The sequence below is a fragment of the Erithacus rubecula genome (assembly GCF_903797595.1).
Source record: "Erithacus rubecula genome assembly, chromosome: Z".
NCBI classification, from domain to species: domain Eukaryota; kingdom Metazoa; phylum Chordata; class Aves; order Passeriformes; family Muscicapidae; genus Erithacus; species Erithacus rubecula.
The window spans coordinates 18,516,183-18,534,078 of record NC_136661.1 but is presented as its reverse complement, the minus strand read 5'-3'; the positions used below and the strand labels follow the sequence as shown (position 1 = coordinate 18,534,078).

The 17,896-nt window shown below is 35.3% G+C and overlaps 1 protein-coding gene across 1 annotated transcript in view; it reads right to left on the bottom strand.

The window, feature by feature from the left end:
• Positions 1–17,896, bottom strand: part of HCN1 (hyperpolarization activated cyclic nucleotide gated potassium channel 1) — a 190,080-nt gene that overhangs the window by 70,213 nt on the left and 101,971 nt on the right. The gene's annotated exons all lie outside the window — the stretch shown is intronic.

The following is a 17,896-nucleotide window of genomic DNA, read 5'->3' as shown; positions in this document are numbered from 1 at the left end:
GTTCATGGTCACAGTCTGTGAAAGTCAGCTCAAAAAAAGGTGATGCTTAGGTCCTGCATTTCTGATGTGCAGCTACTGCTTTCCAGTCTCTCTGGTAGATCAGAAGGACATAACTTCTTGCTTAAAAGCTTTTAAAATTGCAAAGATGTTGGCAGTGTCCCCCCTTTAGTTTTACATAGAGACAGTCAAAGGGGCTGTTCCCAGCAAAAAGCAGACACCTTAACACACTCAAAAAAAGCCCTGGGACTCCTTGTCAGATTTTTTCTGTTTTCCAAGCCAAAAAATGAAACAAGAACAAGGAGACAAACAGTGCTTGCAGGCATGCAGCACACATGAGAAAACACAGTATTTATCACAAAAAGAACTGACAACAAATTCAAAAATGAAGAAGTTAAGAAGGAGGAACTGGGATAATGGAAGAAAGATTAGTCAGTTGTACAGCACAGTGTCTAATATACAGGACCAAAAGTAATAAACTTGTTAACATAGATCTTCAGATCAGCAGTAGCATTTCAGATCAGCAGTAGCATTTATATATGAAGTTTATGTATGACATAACAATATTTGTGTCTCTCTTCTACCAATATAAGCTGTACTCAAATGCTCTAATTTCTCAAAGAGCTGCAAGCTTGCTCTCTTGCCATTTAAATGCCAAGGTTACTAACTATCTTTGTGCTTCACATCTATTAAAATGCTTTTTCTAGACCTCCTATTAGCCTAAATAACTGGTAATAGAAAACAAACTGCCAATTGTTGTATTGCAGATGACACAGGTAGTAGTTATTTAGTAATGTAATGATTTAAAAATTAATGGTTTCTCTGTACTTAACACTTGTATCATGTTGTAAGTCAAATCTTTTCAGATTTGTGATCAGTTGGTTTTTCACAAGTTAAAATTTTGTGTTATAAAAATAGATCAGGAATAGGTTTTGAGTGCCTACATTAAAAAAAAAAAAAAGAAAAAGAAAACAAATAAAAAATATCTTAGATAACTGGAAGTCAGGTAGGTTTCAGCAACTGATAAGGAAATACATATCCTATTGTTTCAGCTTTAAAAAAAATATTCAAGAAATGAATGAATTGAAGAAGCTTCCCCAAAAAATGTCCAGTTCAGGATTCAACTCCCTGGTTTGAGCACAGAAGCTCCTTGTTTCTGGGGTCACAGCAGATACTCTAATGCAAATTCCCTATTTCTCAGGAAAGCAACTTTAAAAAATGATGTCACTCTTTATTTTGAAGACCGTTCCCTCCAGCTGTCATCAAACTCCTTGTGCAGAAATAACTAATTAGGAAATTTTTAGAGACCCGTATAAAATTTTTTAGCAGCTGTGCTTTATATAGATTATATTGGGAAAAAACAATAAACTGCATGCTGGATGAAATATACCTAGAATCCTTAAAGTCTACAAGTAGTGTTATTACAGCCACAGTGTGCACAAGGCTGTAAGATCAAACCTTCTGTTCTTGTAGGGCTCCACAAAGTGGATCTTGCTCCTTAATTTATTAGCATAACTATCGTAATTACTAAACAAAAACAAAAGTTAATAATGATCCTGCCTAGGAATATTTTCTCTCTTATCTTTGGTGTGATGAATCTCAATTAAAATATTTTCTATAAAATTATACTTTTACACCAAAATCTCTGAGGTAATCTGAACACTAATGGATTTTATTTTTTGACTGAGATACTTTCAAGGTCTGTGAATCAGTTTTAAGAAAAATACCATTATTTTAAGAAAGAATAAGAAAATGGAAGAGCAGCAATAAGAAACAAAATACAAAGAATATTTCTTACTAACACGATGACTGTAAATACTAAATACTAGTAAAGAGGTACTAGAAGAAGGAAATAAGTGGCAATAAGAGAGTTGTAAGGAAATAAATAAAATAAATAAATAAAAATTTATAACAAAATAAACAAGCATGCATTTAACTATATATCTACCTTTTAGATAGATATAGATAGATATAGATAGATATGCACCAAAGTGTGGTCAACAGCTCAGTCGCAACTGCACCTGAATCCAGAGTGGAGGTTGTGGCCATTCAAATGGCAATTTTCTTATACAAAGAGCATCAGCTTTTAATATGTAGCTTATTATAGACCATGTTAGAGGCTAGAGAGATTTCAGGCATTTGTGAATGGATGGTTCCAAGCAGCAGATCCTCAGACAGGAGAAAACAGGAGTAAAAAAAAAAGACTGACAAAGCATCTGAATTCAGCTTGAATTTGTCTGAGGATTTGGTTGCCAAAAATAGCTTGCCAACGTGTTTTTGTTTCTTTTCTTTAGTAATGATGAGCTCATTAAAATCAGGTGCAAAAATTGGTCTTTTTAGTTTGCATGGGGATATTTTTTTAAAAATACTGGTCAGCAAATGCCATTTGGAAGGATGCAGATTTCAATACAGTTACTTGTGCTGTTCAATGATTTATTCCATATATAAACCACTTAAAAATAACATTGATTCTAATGTCAAATCCTATACATCATATATGTTACAGCCAATGTTGCTAAACAAAATATTAATTATTTAATTATTTTCCTATTAGTGTTGTATAACCTAAGGGCTTGGCAGGAATAACACAAGCTTTGTTTCATTGTGAGGGGTTGGAATTTTCCACAGCCTTGTTCCAACTCTTTCCTGTTAAAAAGTGAGGTGTGACCATTTCTCTGCTAGCCTACAGCAGTATTCTCTTTTAATAAGAAGTAATTTTGCACCTGCATCTTGAAATCTTTGCATAAGATATTCACAGATAGTATCCCCGAGTTAATAAAAGACCATTCTATGAAACAAAAAATCCTGGTTTTATACAGGATTTTTCTTTAATACAATCTTAAATAATAATATTTATGTGATTACACATTAAATTTTTCCTAAATTGCCATAATTTGTTTTTAATATATAGATTAGAAAACCCCAAAAACAACAGCAAAACAAAAAACAAGCTGAAAAAATTGCCTACCAATTAATAAAAAGGGCATTTAATTTCTGAGTTGACAATGGCTTGATCACTGTTTCTAGATTAGCAGTAATCAGTTTAAAAAGTTTTAAATTAAATGACATTAATTTGGAAAAACTATTGAAGACTTTAATTGTGAAAAATACCAAAGCTGTTTATCCAAGGATTGATTACATAATCTAGCTGGATGACATTAAGAAATTGTCACATTTGTGACAGGAATGGTGGCTGATCATTTTCCATTAGTTTTGTAACTATATACTGTGTAAATATACACAGTTATACTAAAGAATACTTTAATTCCAGGGCACTTCTGATCCTTAAAAACCTGTGTCCAAGCCCTTTCCTTCACCCAAGGATATTATGGTTTGTCCCATAATTTCAGATAAGACTACTACAAATATCTTTTTACAATATTAACTTTTCATCTCATAAGAAAAAAAAAAACACAGATAAGCCACATGGAACCTTCTAAGGACAACAATAAAAGTAAAATTATTTTTCTAAGCAGTTTTTAAAAGAGTTTCTATTTTACTATATAATCTATGGAGGTTTTCATCAGGAAATTTTGTTGTCATACGACAAATCAATTCCACTCCCGTATTGTAGTCATTCCCTCAGGCACAGCTTATCTTCCCTCAGCCATATCCTTGCACTGACATATAAATTGATTTAGGAATCTCATACCAAGGAGACTATTGCACAGGCAGAATGGTTTCCTCATTTTTGCCTCAGTCCCTTTTTTCTCTCACATCACAATTACTGCAGGTGCCACAGAAATGGGTCTGTCAGTTTGCAAGGGCATGCTTTGCAATCATGGAGCTAAGACTGGCTTAATAATTAAGAGAAATTGTTTCTACAAGGATTTTGAACTCATCCTGACACTCCCTTCAAAATTGTAGCAGAAATGGGGAAGTAGCTCTCCCCTCTGAAAGAACTCATCTTATTATTCACCCCCCAGTCTATTATGTTCACCAACTTCTTCTGAAAGGAAGGAGTATCTGAAGGAGCATCTTGACAGGACATAGACAGTCTCTATCCTAGTAGATTAAAAAGTATCAGAAAGCATTTCGAAGTTCTAGAAGTTGGTTCACACAGTTTCACTTTCAGAAATGCCCCTGGTCCAACACTGGCCCCACAGCATCTCCCAAGGAACAGCAGCTGCACTTTGGAGCTGGTGTAGATGAGGAACCCCCTCCTTCCAGGCTGCTGCCATGAGCTTGTCCTATGCTGAAACCCAAAAAATATTTATTCTGTGAACATAGTAGGTAGCTCCTAAACCAGTCCTACCCCAGTGCCCATCAAAACTGGGCACTTTAATCTTATTTATGACCACAGAGGCAGCTAGACAGTCCGTAAGTAAGTCCTCTTGTTTTAGCATTGTCACAGGAAGTCATTGCACAAAATGAATGTAAAGTTAGGGTTTAAGAGGTTAAAGAAAGCACAAAGCATCCTTGCCTGCATGGTGGCAGAGACTGTGACACAACAGGGGCCCTGAGGAAACACCTGCCTAAAATCTGGGGAACATGAACTTCTGCTGGTCAAATTTACTGTAAAAATAGTTCTAGTTCAACAGGAATTCAATTAAACTGTATTTATGTCTTATATAGCCATGTATGGTTATGTAAGTTATAGCTATTTGCATAGACTTATTTGCAAGTCATTATTTTCAATTGTTTCGGATTACTTCTTAAATTAAAGAGCTACTTATAATTTAACTAATGTTAGCAAAATTTTTACCAGGTATGTCTGACATAGTTAGAAAAAAGGCCATGTGATTATCTCCATGTGTCAACCAGTTATGTGCATAATATGACAATAGAACTATAGAACTGGACCTCTGTATTGAATATATATATATATATATACATATATTTAGACTTACAGTTTGCATGCCCTTCCATCAGGAAGCTGCATAATTTCCTGCCTCTGGTATCATACAGTACCTTAGAATTACACATTAGTTAAAATCTCAGACAGGAAATTGGGGCAAAGTATCATCTCAGCATTTCAGCTTTTAGAGAAATTTGAATTCACAATGAATAACAAAGCTGGGCAATGGGAAAAGTGTCCAATATTTACTGTTTCAAGGTTCATGCACTGGTGAATGCACTACCATGTAAAACCTCTAGTTCTTATCACAGCTATTCCTACTATGAATATCTTGTTTTCTAAAACTAGTAAACAAAGGCAAGGTGGCACAAGACTTGGAAGACTAAAAATTCCAGTGTTCTAAAATTCTTAAGAAGTGCAAGGAAGAAGAGCCTATTTTAGGGAGTGTGCAAGTATGTATGATTTAAAACAGAGAAACCCTGAATTGGTAAGCTCAGTGAAATAAGCAGATGTCTTCAGAAACTTCTGAACATTTCTCTCAGCTGATACGTGCACAGATAACAGATGGTGTAAGTGACTCAGCATATACTTTCAAGAGCAGTACTAGCAGGAAAAAAATTAGAAATTGTTTGGCATTGCATTCCACAGGAAAAGAAGTTTGACTGGAGGAGTGATGACTAAATATTATATATTTACTCAGTTTAGAGTTGCTACATGACTTTGCTGTCATTACAGCTTGTTCATTTTTTGGTGCTCTGGCTTTGGCACTAGCCATCAAACAAAAACATGTGGCACAGCAGATCTTTCCTTTTATTTTGATTATTTTTCCTGATGCAGAAAATACTGAATATTTATCTGCTAATACACTTCTCCAGCGAACAAAGCTCCTTACTGAAATTTATCAAATAAATTAAAAATCTGATTGTGACAGTTTTTTTGTTTTCCTTTGTCATAATGCAGTCAAATTTTGATTATGTTCAAACTGCTCTGATTTTTTATTCTGAAATAAACTTAAGTGCCATTGTTTACAAAGGACTGACTGGAACAGATATACACTGCCTGGCAACAGAAAAATATGTTCTAATCAGAGTAAGTATTGTGTGGCCACAATAAGTGATTACAAGTGCATCTACAGGTTTCTTCTGGGCAGACAATATATCTTAAAAAGAAACACTTTCTTACAGGAAAAGAAAAAAGAAAAAACCAATACAGTGGCATATCTAATAAGAGAATATATAAATCCTGCAAGGAAGCATTTTTAATGAGGAACTTGTTCATAAAATAACTCAGCTCAGTAGAAGTAAGAATTCAGTGTGCATTAAAGTATCTCATTGTTCTGCTCCTTTCATTTGGTGAAAGCAGCTGGATATAATGTAGAACAGTTTATTTAACAAACCTCAAGTATTGAATCAAACCATTTATGAAATGCTTTTACAATGCAATCACCAAGAAAAGCTTTGCATTTCTAACCGTAGCTATCTAGATAGTCAAGAATAGGCTGATGATAATGTGGTCTTAATATAGAGCAGTTCTGGGAAACAGCCGAAGGAGTGAAGTGACATAAACCTGACTCGTGACTCCATAGCTTTACTGAAAACTGTTAGGAAGAATCTACACCATCATGGACAATATTTGCAACCAATTTAGGAAAGGAAAGTTGGTGGAAAGAACTCATCCTCTCTACTACGTGAACAACTCAGACTAGACAGCAAATTATGTGAAGCATCCAATCCCAAATAAAATGACAAATGAGAATTTTATGGTTTTGGAAGTGGGCACTGAGCTTTGCTTTCTGAGTGCTGTCTCCATACTCCATGAATCAAAGAGATTTCAAAGCTACATTTAAAAAGGCAGGAAACAGCAAACCTCACAAGTGGCAGAAAAAGCTATCATTAGGAAATATCTAGACAAACTTGATTCATAATTTGGAAAGTACATAGATAGACATGCACAAAATAATAGCATTCCAATGCTTTCTCACTAAGAATATTTCAAAACATTCCAATGTTTTTCAAGACATGCTTTCCTCCTTGTTCTGTTTATAGACATACTATAGTTAAAATACATTCCCTTCTGCAAATATTTTTAAGAATGTGTCCTAAGGGGAAAAAAAATAAAAATAGTGGATTACAGTAGATTAAAATGGTCTAATATGATCTACTCACAAAGAGTCTGAATATGATTTAATCTGCTATAAAATGAATCAAGATGAACCAATGCTACTTTGACACAGAGAATCAGCATAAGAGTGGGATTGGGATTTGTGATTTATTGAATTCAGTGCTTTAAAACAACAGGTTTTTTTCTCTAGCAAAATGGTGCTTGGTACCATATAGGCTAATTCAAGTATTATTCTGCTCAGACTAAGGATATAATTCTTACCATGTTTTATTTAAGTAATGTATTTTTTAAGGCAGATGATCAGTGCTGGTTTTCAGTATTTTTTTCACTTAGCTGGTATTTTTCTTGTCAGTTTTTCGATAAATTTCCTAACCTGATGCCTTTGAGACTCTAGGTTGCATCTGGTTAGTTTGCAGTTCTTCAGAAAATTACCTTACTAAATATCTGAGCCCTCAAGAGGCTGATCTGCATTTTTGGTAAATCACATTCCTTCATCAAATACTACGTCCTACAAAAAGCTGTGCATTATTTTATTAGGCAGTGACAGCAGGAAGCACAATAGTTCTGCAGCTGAAAGCCTATTTTGGCTCTATGAAAAGAACAAACCCCAGTGTCAAAGCAAGTAGGCTGAATCTAGGTCAGAGGCTTTTTTTTTTTTTTTTCTGAAAATATATCTGAGTTTCCTGATGACCTTTTCTTAAACTCAGATGCCTTAAAACTGCAGGTGCTTCCTAGAATCTACAAGACTTTCAAGGTAATATAATATAAAGAAAAATTATTTAGCAGCCTAAACACCACCCACAAAATGATGTCTAGGCATTAAAAAAAAAAAAAAAGACAGACTTAGTGACTCACAAAAAATTTCATTTCCCTCCTTTAGTAGAGGGAAGTTAATCTAAATCACAGAGAAGAATATTGTGATCTTGAGGGTATGAAATTTGAGGGGAAGGAAGGGGAACATGCTTCTCTTTTATCATCCCTGAGGGAGTTAACAGAGTACTTGAGTGATCCTGTATCATTCACCCAAGTGGTGTGGGGCACACAGGTCCCTGCTCCAGCTGTAAAGACAGGGATTCCCTTGTGATTCCTATAAAAAAACAGGCTGAGAGAGTTGGGATTCTTCAGCCTGCAGCAGCTCTGGGAAACCTTTTAGCAGCCTACCAATACTAAGAGAGGGCTTATGAAAATGAGAAAGAGCAACTTTTTATAAGGGCATGTAGTGAAAAGACAAAGAGAATTGGGTTAAACTGAAAGACAGTAGCTCTAGATTAGATATTAGGTACATAAAGAAATTTTTTACTGTGAGGATAGTGAGACAGTGGAAAAGGTTCCCCAGAGAAGTTGTGGATGTCCACCCACCCCTTGAAGTGATCACGGCCAGGTTGAATGGGGCTTTAAGAAGTCTGGTTTAGTGGAAGGTTTAACCTTTCTTTAGCCAGCTTGCCCTCTCACAGTTTCATAGCAAGTATTTATTAACAACTGTTTAATCCACAGAACAATGATAATGCCATATAACTATTTAGAAAGCCCATGGGATATTTTCATAGATACAACATTAAAACATTAAAAGTAAAAAAGTCTCCTACTGCAATTAAAAATCAACTACATGTTTGATTACAGAAAGACCTGCAAAATTATTCTGCAGAGCAACTGAAGCATCCACCTGGAGAGTAGCTCACAGGAGCCCAGGTTCTTCAGTGTAGATACTGAGGATAAAACTCTCTGGCAGAAGTGGGTACAGCTGAGGCAGATGGCCCAGGGCAGAGGACAGACCCTGGGGAGAGCCCAGGGATGTCTAGCACTGATGCTTGAGGGAAAGGGGCACAGCAGGAGCACCACAGTCCTCAGGAATGGACAATGAAGAGGAAGAACACAAGTGCATTGAAGTTTTTCATTGTTTATATGTGGATGCCTGCAGTGACCAATGGCTCCATTTGTACTGAGTTTTGTTTGTGAGATCCAGCATTAAGAGGGAAAGGCAAACTGAAATTTCACTTCAGCTGACTTCAGGTACTTCACTTTGATAGCTAAGTGAGTTGGCAGGTCTCCCTAGGCTCCCTACACAGTCAGTAAAAATCAGACTTCTGCAGATGGTGATTCAGAGTAGAATGTTAATGCAGGTGTTCTTTATCACCTCCAGGGGAGAATTTCTCTTTCCATAAGCTGCCCAGGATCCTATTCTACTAAAGCTGCATCCATTATCTTCCTGAGCTTCCCTACTGGGCATACCTCTGTTTTCATGGACAGACTTGACACCCCATTTCTTCCTAGCTCCAATCTAGTGGAGAAAATAAAATTCCCTATAGCAGCCTCTTCCTTCAGTCTCTGGTTTTATTTTATGATTTGTGTTTTCTCTCTTGCAATTGCAGTCAGATCAGGACATGAGTTTGCCCTTGCAAGTCTGACAAAAGTCAGGGGGGTTCTATAAGAGGTGCTGCAGATTTGACTCAGTGAATTCTGTTCCAGCACACTGGATTTAATGTAAGCATACCACAGTGAGATGGTATCATAAACCACAGATAGGAGCAGGTGAGAGACAAAAAAAGATTCCAAATGAGAACAGAGGAACACTTAAAATGCAAAGATCATAATTATTTACTTATATGGATTGAGTTATACAGCAGAGAACACGCAGTGAGAGAAAGAGTTCTTGGATTCAGGGCACATATTTGTATATCCATTTATTGAAAGTATGACATTCACATTGCTTGTAAAAGATTGGGAAGGATGATAAACTGGAAACACCTATAAGGACTCAGATTCTAATGAAAATGGCATCTATTTACTCAAAAATTGCATTATCTAACATGCAAATAGTTGGAAACCTTTCTTAGCTAGAACCTTCATGTTAATTGAGCACCTGCTACATTTCAAGATTGATTTTAAAAATCTGACAATTCACAGTATATCTATTTAATGTTAAGTAGAATCAAAAGAATAGCCCCCTTTTTAGATTTTTTTTTAGTTAGTTTGGCAATACAAAGTAATAGAACCATTCATTTCAGACAGGCTCAGTCAAGCTTGTCTTGAAACCAATACCATGGCAATGTTTGAATCTTTTAATAAATCTAGCAAACCATGGCAGTCTGCACTCATTCTGGACAGTGACAGTAATTTCAGTGACAATAATTTCTTTTTTATCACAACCATGATTTGCATTCTCCAAGCACATAGGTCAGACAAGTTTAAGCTGAGTTACAGATAAGGAAGTTTAATAACTCCCTCGTAAACATTACAGAGGGAAGTTTTAGTTTCATTTAACAAATGGTTTTGAATATAATCTCTGAATCTAGTTTCAGATCATATGGCTATCTCTTCCTTCTGAAGTTTACATTAAAAATCCCATAATTTCTTTTAAAAAATATATATAAGAAAGTGCTTTTCAAATCCAGCCTTTACAGTCAAAACTGTTAAAAGCAACAAGGTCACTCAGTGGAGGGAATGTTATCAAAGAATATACCTCAAGGCAGATTTCATTCTTCAAAACAGTAAAATACCATGCTTTTTAAATTACCTCTTAAAATATAATTGACAGTCATTATTTATTAGAAACACACATTACATTGCATTTGAGTGTGTTTTTAATTGATACCAAGCATATGTAGTTTCTAATTCAGATTATGCATTGTGTCACCACCAGAAGTGGCATTTTTTTGTCTTTAACATTACAAATGAGAAAATTTTTAAGAGCATTTTCTAGATAGTCTCTGGGCAGATGTCCACGTGTTTACTGTATGAGTAAGCAGTGAGAACTTTCTTATTCCAAGTCTGAAAGATTTTAAAAGCAAAACAGTAAAAACAACGAGCTTTGTCAAAGCCTAGAAATCCTTCATATTTATTTATCTGTACACATGCCAACTTTATGTTTCCTCAAACAATTTTGCAAAGGTTGAGTGCAGTGGCTCATGCTTAGAAAAAACCCAACCTCAGATGTTCTACTTCTATTTAAACTGCTGCATTCCTTCTTTCTCCTTTCCATGTCACTCTGGGTGGGAGGATTTCCTTCATGAAAATTCAACAAGAACTGCTTAGGTTTATGGTATTTTATTGATCTGCAAAACAGGTTTACTTAGGAGCAATACACTGTTAAGTGTAAAGTGTAAAGGCACTTCCTCTCAGCATTTATCTTCTTTGCCAAGACTGCAAAGATGTATGGCAACCTCACCTTGCCTATTCATACAACTCATACATTCATTCATTTATCTCAAGTTTTATATGCACAAAAGTGTAGGTAGCAGCAGGATGGTTTTCCTGCAAGAGTAAAGCCATGACTATTAGAGTTAGAGAGTAACAAGGAGGTAAAAGCACATTTATATATTCTGTATTCCATCTGTTTATCATCTAGAGAGATGGTGGTACAGGACAGGCAGCATTTAGGTGAGTAACATGAGTTATGAGAGGTAACCCAGAGACATCTGCACAGGTCCAAAAATTCCAGGATCAAATCTGTCCTTACTTCTGGAAATGTAGCATGCCTACTCATTGCTCTTGAGTGTACATTTCCAGGGTGAGCTCTTGCATACTCTAATCACATAAACCTTAAGTTTTATTTTGCTTCCAGCAAATGTTTTTATCTTAATTTCTGAACACCTGGAAAAAAACTAATAAAACAGATAGGAAACTCCCACAAATATTCTTCTGTCAACACTGTTCTAGCAACATTTAGCTGAGTTTAGGTTTGCCATAACTTTTCTAGCTGTATCTTAGAAAAAAATTTAAAGTCCTTTACTATTAGAGATAAGCAGAGGGATATTACACACTACTGAAAAGAGTGACAAATGAGTGATACACTGCCTTTATCCTGATCAGTACCCAATTACTGTTTGTAAAACTGAACTGGCAGTCTGAGTGCACTCCACTGGAAAACATCACTAATAAGTAGCCAGCTGTTCAAACCAGTCATGTTAATTCCCTCCCTATCCATACCAACGTCGATAATCCTGCTTTGATTATATGTCCTATTGTCAAAGTGCAAGCTAACTTCATCGTCTTCCAAATATAAAAGATCAGACACAGTGACTAAAATGATGAATGTGATGGATTGGAAAGGGAAGATGAGTCATTTGTGAAGAATATGGGTGTTATTTTCTCATCTCATTCAAATGCCAACTGCTGGCTTTTAGAGAGATTGTTTCAAAGCAACTCCCTCATGTAAACAGTACCCCAAAATATAGGGAATACTATGTTTTAAACAAGGCCCCATATTTTATATCTCTCTCTGCTCCAATCCACTTCACAGGAGACTGTCATGAATATTTTGTAACAAACACCAGTGATTCAAAACAAAGAAAAATAAAATAAGGTAATGTTAATAATGTTTTTTTGAAATTTGGGGGAAAATGGCTTGACTTTTGCAGCTAAATTAGATAGAATAGTACATTATTTATATCAAGTATTTTGAAAAATACTAATAAGTTCTTTATTATAATATTGCTTCCCCTCACATGAGGAAAAGAAACCCAGTGCAAATTATTAAATGTGCATACAGCCAGAGAAAGTTACACCATAGGGATTGGTTCTTTTTCTTATGTGGTCAATAATATCTGCTAAAGCATAAATGAACATATATAAAAATCCCGATAGCAGAAAGAAAGCAAAATATATTTAAAGAGCATTCAGTAGTTTAAGTTATTGATACTAAAAGTATTCACTGCTTGCTGTTACAATTAACATGCAAACATCTGCACACACATCTAGAAGATACAAAAAATTTACTCATAAGCAACAACATTAAATAAGATGCTGTGTATTTCAGAGAATATAAAGATTTTCCTATGAAAAATATTTTCCATAATTTCTATTAGATTAAATTTTCTGGAAGTTTCAGACCTCTATATGAATTAGTTCAAGTTGAGTCTGCTCAAATGAGTATGTGTGCAGAAAGTAGGAAGAGCAGGAAAGCAGATGGATGAGAGCAATCTTAAATAAAATTATTATATATTTTTAAAAGGGGCAAAATACATCACCCAAATCAATTGTGTATATCCCTGGCTTATATGTATAAACAGTATGGGCAAACCCACTTCAGACATGAAGGTAAATTTGTACATTAAAACAAATGGAAGAAAATATAATGCCATATATTTCCTGTTTTTCTCATGTTTTGGTAACTAGAAGTGAAGGCAAATTGAGACTTCCAGTTTTACAGGCAAGCTTTTAGCTTCATTCATATTCAAATTAAAATGAAAGCATGAAATAATGAAATTTCCATGGAGAGAGAAGTTCATAAATAACCAGATTTTAAAAAGAAATATCATAAAACTGTCTTTTCTTCATCTGGGATTTTGGGAATCCAGATTCTAGTGGCACAGGTCTGGTAAACACAGACCTGTATCTCAAGTTCCTCGTGTATCAGAGTGACTTTGTTTAGAACTATGTGAACCAGAACAAGGTGTGTCACTGATAAATGTAAGCTTCTAAATGTGCAATTTCAGATGGCCATTTTTTCATGTCTAAGTGCATCCCAGTAGAGACTCCTCTCCAGATGCACTTTAAATATTAGAATGAGTCAGATGTTGAATAGCTGTGTGAAGAAAATTCAGATTTGACATGGCAAAACCCATCAGGTAAAAGCAGTAACATCAGTGCTCATGAGAAAATCTGATTGTGATAATGACCCTTTGACAAAAATATGCACCTTGTGCAAACCACATTTTTGTGCAGTCTTAAATCATATGGATCAAGAATAAGACTGTGCATTTTAATTAAGGTTTGCAGTGAAGAAAGGGAAGATTTGCTGAAGAACAGCTGTATATGAATGGTATTCACCTGGATATATCTGCACTGGGTTTATTCTGGGAAACTTGGTGTGGCATAAATATTCCAAGAGTTCAGTTTTTGGATACTCAAATCACAAGAGAAAAGGCCACCCTTGGAGAGCTACTTCAAAATATTTTTTTGACATTTATATTCCAGTTCAGTCCAGAGTAGCACTACATGCAGATAAATATTTTAAATTTGCAGAGCAAAGTAGATTGATCCAGTTCCCCCAGAACAAAGGGAACACTCCCCTCTACAACAGAGAATCTGCTTTTGGCCATGTGGCTCTTATAACACCTCCTGAATATTTACTCCAGGGCAAATGTGGGATACAAGGCCCTGAAACATGATAGATCCAATTTATGTTTTTCACTTTAGTTCACATTTTTTTACTAAAGAAATGGCATAGGGCACACGTTCTGAAGTCTGTTATTTTTCCCTTGAATAACTATCAAACACAACACTAGGCTTTACAATACAATGTGCAATTTCTTCTATTCTTTCCAGTGTAAGGCTTACATAAAATATTTTGTAGTTTACAGTTAGCAGAAATCCCTTCACAATATACTGCAGCATAAGCATTTATAAATTGTGATGATTCTTGAGGGAGAAACATGAAAACTAAATTTTGATGACAAATAAGCAAGTTCTTCCTTGCATCTGCTCCTTGACATTTTTCTACTAGCTCTTTCAAAAACAAGAAAAACACACAGAAAAAGTGTGGAAGTAAGTTAGTATCTTTCAAGTGTATCAACTTGCTTTGATATGCTCCATTTAAATAATTGTTTCACTATTCTCATCCCATATAGGGAAGCTTTGGATCTGAAAGAAACAGAAGCTGCAAGGCAGCCAACTAATTCATTACAGAATTTACTCTTTAGCACCTATTATCACATCAGCATCATAGTGCTACAATCAACACTTGCAAACGTGTCCTAATTTGGATCCTTCCTCTTGGTGGCATTAAGCACCAGTATCTGCTGAAACAATTGCCACCAGCAGCATTAAATAATTACATCCGTGCTAAAGCATTTTAGGGAGAGTAAGGTAAAGTGGCAGGGCTTATGACAATAATTGAGTTTGCAATGCTAAACGATTTTTAGAGTTGGTGAAGGTGGGAATACTTTATTTGAATGACTATTTTCCCTTTTGAGGCAGTTATAATCCAGATATTGAAGTATAACTTTGGCTATTGTTAAACTTTTAAAAAATTGTAAACCTCACTGTAATTGATTTAGCACCTTTATTTTTCAGTTTTTAATGTTCTACATTTGAATTAGCTCATGGTGTTAAGACAATAAACTAAAACTTATAATCTGGGAAGACATTAACAGCAGAAAGAATATACAGGAAAAAAAGAAATTTCAATAACTGTAAGGCTGTGGAAATCTAATAACTGTTTTTACTTAAGCACATGAATCAATCTACTGTCAAAAATGCAGCCCAAAATATCAAAAAATATATAGAATATTAAACCAAAGAGGTTGGAAGGAAACAAGGAGTTTGGAAATAAAAATTATTAAAATTATTACTACTTTGCATTGTAGGCCTGCAAAAGCAGACAACCTGCTAACCTATCAGAACAAAGCTTAAGTCAAAACCTGTGTGGGCTTCCTAGATCCTCAGCAATTGTGGTAAAAATGAGAACTTGATTTGTTTTCCTCTTCATTGATCACGACACACTGAATTAAATCAACAGTGTCCTCGGATACCCTGTTTCTCTAGTCCCCACTAGCTTGGCATAAATTTTTGGTATTGCAGTTAATGCATGTCCTCAGTCTGGATTAAACCTACCTCGTCATTTGCCACTGCACATCCACAAAATTTTCATCTGCAGTTTCTTTTACTTGTGTCAAATCACAGAAATTAATATATTTCCTGAGCTAATATATTTTTAGGCCTATCACTTCATGCCAGACCAGGGAAACAGGTCATTACTTCATCATCTTAATGCAGGAAGAAGCAGACAGACCTCAGTGACTAGGTCAGTGCTGAGGGCAGGAGAGACCAGCAGCTGAATTCTGAACAGCTGCACATAACAGAAGCAATAGAATTACTCACTGTAGATATGAAAATATGTGTGTCTTAGTCCTAAGAATGTCAGTTATATATTGTTATTACCAATGCCATCATATTTCCAAATTGTGTTGTAAACAGAGTATCTGACTTAAGCAAATCCTCTAATTTGGATCACAGTCCATCTCTGATTTGTAATTTCACACTTTTATCAGTTCCAAGAAGCACAGCACTAACTAAACAGACACATATTAATATAAATATATGACTAAAAATACATTAGAATAGAAGTATACCTCATCAGATCCTCACTGCCTCCAGGAATCAGATGATTCCCATGCAGTCCATACTTTTTAAGAACACAGTATAAGATTTGATTTATATAAGTATTTATTGTTCAGGATTGCAAATGAAATCAGAGGAATCTAATGCTTGAAATATGGCTCTAGAATATTTCATAATAATAAAAATGTACTCAGAAACATTTGTGAAGCTCTAAAGGATGACTATCACGTAATGATTAAATGCAGAAAAATCTCATGAGAAAATTAGCTTTCCTAGCTGCCAGCTATAGGGAAGAAGGTGCTAAGCTGATGCATTATCAAAAAGACAAAATCCAATGTATAATAACACATTAAAATGACTGTAATGAAATACTTGAGTTCCACTAAGTAAAGCAGTACTGGGAAAAAAAAAAGTGATTATGTAATTGGAAATGATGCTCATTAGTAAGGAATGTTGAGAATTAAAATTATAATTTTGGATGGTATACTAACTAGCTTTTATATATATTACATATATGTTAGCATAGTTCTTAGGGCATTATAAATCCTAACCATCTCCTACCTCTTTGAATTTCTCTATCAAATATTCATTTAAGTAATTCATTTTATAATGAGAGAGACTTCCAGTTTCTACAGCAGAAATTCCCAAAATCTTTTACTAGCAATGCTGATATCATCAGGGATTTGATGTCTGATTTACTTTGCCCCTGAGGAAATCATGAGACACAAATGGGCATTGATACAAATCAAAATCCCAGGTTACTAAATACAACCTAGAACACCCCAAGAGCTGCAAACATTCCAACTGCAAGGACAGAAAGGAAAAGACAAAACAAAATAAATCAGAGTACCTGAAGGGCTCTTGCTGAGCAAACATCGGCTGACTGCCAGGGGAAATGCCAGAAAAGTAAGGCCTTTCCAAAAGCTTTACAATCTCTTTTGGCTTTTAAAAAACTCACCATTCGAGTTAAATTCTGTACCACTCTGCTAGTCTTTTATCTCAGAAAGGGAACATTATAAATAAAAGATCTGTAAAGCCCAGGTAAGTACCTTCTTCAAAAGACCATATATTTTTCTAACCATACAACTAATTATTGCAAATACAGACAGGAAAATATAGGTTGGGAATCTTCAGGTGCTGTTAGTAATTATCTGCTGCAAGGTAGGCTTTATCACAGGCTGTGATGTTTAGATGGCCAGATGGCATCAGTGGCAAAAGTGACATCTCTCATCTGTACTTGCCTATTAACCCTTCCCATATAAGACATGACTAGGTGAGTTCATCAGCTGGGACCCACACACTGGTTTTGCAATTACTGCACCTGAAAGTGAATGCAGAAGCTTGTTTTCCAGAGACTGACTGTAGCAGGGGACCCCTGCTTTTGTGTGTACCTATTTTTATTTACAAGTTTTACTCTTAATTTTCTAAGGAACTTCTGGCTCAAACTCTGAGGCATGACAAAAATGTTTAGTATATCAGTCATTATGGAAGTATACACTAGTCTAAAGCAATGCAGATCAGAAAGCTGAGGATAAATTACAGAGGGAGCTGCAGATAATAGGCTCCCTGGGCCAAACAGAAATTAGGCAGCATTACTAAGAAAGCCTGTGAAACTTCTTCAGAAAAGATCTTCTTTAGGAATTGAAAAATCCTAGTGTTGAAAAAACTAATATGGCATTGAAGAGCTGCATTCCCTCCTAAAAGTAATTTACTGTTGTTTTGTCTGTAATGGATGGGCTGGAATGTGACATAAAAGGTGGGGGTGGGGGGAACAGCTGCTACTTACTTTCATAATACATTTACCAGTGTTCTTATTTTAAATGACAGTACACCAATATTCTTGAAGATGTCAGCTCTGGCAGTCATTTCATTGCAAGGTGAGGGACAAGAGGTTCAAGCTGAGAGTACAGATACAATATG